Consider the following 2,621-nt stretch of genomic DNA (forward strand, 5'->3'; position numbering starts at 1 on the left):
CTCTCCAGCCAGAGGGGCTTGGCAGGGAACATCCCCGCCTGGACCCACCCCCGGCACTGCACCCTGAATTCTTGTCTCCGCCCTGGCTCCGCCCCGAACCTGGGGGCGGGGGGCGGGGAGGGGGGCTGCGCTAACCGCTGGGCACCAGGCAAGTGCCCGGGCGAATGTCGTCACTGATCTCCACTGGCGAGTGCAGAAGAGACATTTTCACAATGACAGTGAGAACTTTTGTTGTTGTTGCTTTTCGGGTCACACCCGGCGATGCTGGGGTTCCTCCTGGCTCTGCACTCAGGAATCACTCCTGGCAGTGCTGGGCGGCGGGGAGGGGGCGAGGTATGGGATGCCGGGGATCGAACCCGGGTCGGCCGCATGCGAGGCAGCTGCCCTCCCCGCTGCATGGTCGCTCTGGCCCCTCGAGTCGAGAGGTCTCTGTCAACGTGCCTGTGTGCAGGGCCAGGATGTGAGACCCCGGGCCCCCGCGTGCCAGGCACATGCTCTCGAGCTCGGGTGGGGGCAGGGCAGCTCGGCACGGGGGCAGAGAGGTGGGACATCGGGGGCCCGAGGAGGGTCTGTCGTGCCTGAGGGGGGTTCTGAAGGGCAGCCCAGAGGAAACGCGGCCAACGGGAGCCCTGGAGCCCTGGGAGAAGGAGACGGGGGCGGGGGGCCCCGGCTGGGCGTCTGAGCTCCCTGTCCACGCGTGTCCTGCGGGGGACAGGGTGGTGAGTGCGAGGCTGCGCGGCTGATTCTGCAGGGTCCAACCGTGCAGGCCACACGCGGGCTGGTGGAGACCGAGGAAGCCCCAAGCACCGCCCTGTGCGGGGTGGGGGGGCCGAGGGGCAGCGGGCTGGAGTGACCAGCATGGGGGAGGGGGTGGGGGATGGGACATGATGCCCCAACGCTGACTTCTGAGGGGGGTGTGGGCTCATGTCGCACCACACGCCAGTTCTCCTGGAGTCAACTCATTTTCTTTCATTTTTGCTTTTTGGGTCACACCCAGCATTGCACAGGGGTCACTCCTGGCTCTGCACTCAGGAATTACTCCTGACGGTGCTCGGGGGACCATATGGGATGCCGGGGATCGAACCTGGGTCGGCCACGTGCAAGGCAAACGCCCTACCCGCTGTGCTATAGATCCAGCCCCAACTCATTTTCTTTTCAACAATGTTTTGCAATTTTTTTTGGGCGGGGCACACTTGGCAGTGCTCAGGGCTGACTCCGGGCTCCGAGCACTCCTGGCGAGCTCGGGGGTGCCGGGGATGGAAGCTGGGTCGGCTGTGTGCAAAGTCAGTGTTCTGCCAACCCTGTTTCATGCCTGATTTACCTAGAGAGCCAGGGAGCCCCCCACCCACCCCGAGGACCCCCCAACAGCTCCCACCCGCGTTCTGCTACGGGGACGATGATGGTGGGGACAGCGATGATGATGGTGACGGTCAGGGTGACGGTCAGGGTTCTGTCCTCTGCAGTAGCCAGCCCTGGCCTCTCTCCTGACCCGACACGGGGCCGGCCGGGGGCCTGGCCCTTTGCTGACCAGTCCCGGAAAGCCGGTGCCCGGAGAGACCCCACGGGATGCAGCATGCCCACAACACACCCTTTATTGGTCACAGTCATGAGGTCTCGTCCACTGGGAAGAGGTCTGCAGCGTGTCCAGGGACAGACAGAGACACAAGCCCGCACCCGGCCCGCCACCCCCGCACGCCTCCGCACCCGTCGAGCCTGGGCAGGGGGGACTGGGCGCCCGCAGGAGCCGGTCTCTGCCCCGGGAAGCCGGTCAGTGTCTGAACTCGGGGCACCAGCACTGCTCACACCGCGGGCGGACAGCCTGGCAAGCGATGCCCAGGGCCCTGGTGTCCCCTGTGAAGGAGGAGGATGGCAGCGTGTGCCACGTGTGGCACTAACGGGCTCTGCCCCCCTGCCAGGGAAACCCCACAGCGAATGGGGGCTCCCAGAGGCATGGAGGGTCCGCCACCCCTCGCCCTGCCTCGCCCCCGCCCCCTGGCAGGCTCCCACGGGGGAAAGGCGACTCACACATCACCAGGCAGGGCCCCGGCCACGGCCCCCGCGCCCCAGGAAGCCCCAGCCAGCGCGTCTCGGGTGAACCCGTGTCCCGGGACGGAAGGAGGCTGAGACCCCGGCTGCTGTTGGGATTCCCCCAGCCTCGCGACAGAACGGAGACAGGGACCTTCTCCAAGGACACATCTCGGGGGGCGGGGGTGGGAATGACGCCCGTGCTCACGGCGAGCAGGGGGCTCTGGCCGGGACCCCCTCTTTGCGCCCTCCCGTCCTGCGTCTAGGCCTTGGCACTCAGCAGAGGAGGGACGGTGGTTTCCCGCCCTGGCTCTGGGTCCCGGGACTGGTGTGGAGGGGATAAAGAAGGCCTGGGAGAGGACGTGGAGCACTGGGGCGGGAGCACCAGGGCCAACCTCGGGGGGAAGTCCTGGCCCTTCCTTCTGCTCAAGTCCCTCGGCCAAAAGGCCCTGAAGGTCGCTCGTGTCCACTAGGGACCTGCGGGAGTGGTCACTGCGCGTGGTGGGAGGGAGGGGGCGGCTGCCCTGCGAAGGGCCCCCTGCCCGGAGTCTGGTCACCACACCAGGAGCGTGTCCCCCGTTCAGGGGCCTCGGCCG

General features: G+C 67.3%; 1 protein-coding gene across 4 annotated transcripts in view; it reads right to left on the reverse strand.

Annotated features, from left to right (window-relative positions):
• Positions 1–1,485: 1,485 nt before the first annotated feature.
• SLC39A11 (solute carrier family 39 member 11) overlaps positions 1,486–2,621 on the reverse strand; it is a 190,827-nt gene continuing 189,691 nt past the window's right edge. Inside the window, exon 10 of one of the 4 annotated variants that reach the window (XM_055131242.1) lies at positions 1,486–2,621. This exon is cut by the window's right edge and continues 266 nt beyond it. The gene's annotated coding sequence lies outside the window, so the exon portion shown is untranslated. The other 3 variants (XM_055131240.1, XM_055131243.1, XM_055131239.1) reach the window with 3 other exon arrangements.

The sequence above is a fragment of the Sorex araneus genome, chromosome 3 (assembly GCF_027595985.1).
Source record: "Sorex araneus isolate mSorAra2 chromosome 3, mSorAra2.pri, whole genome shotgun sequence".
Classification (NCBI taxonomy): domain Eukaryota; kingdom Metazoa; phylum Chordata; class Mammalia; order Eulipotyphla; family Soricidae; genus Sorex; species Sorex araneus.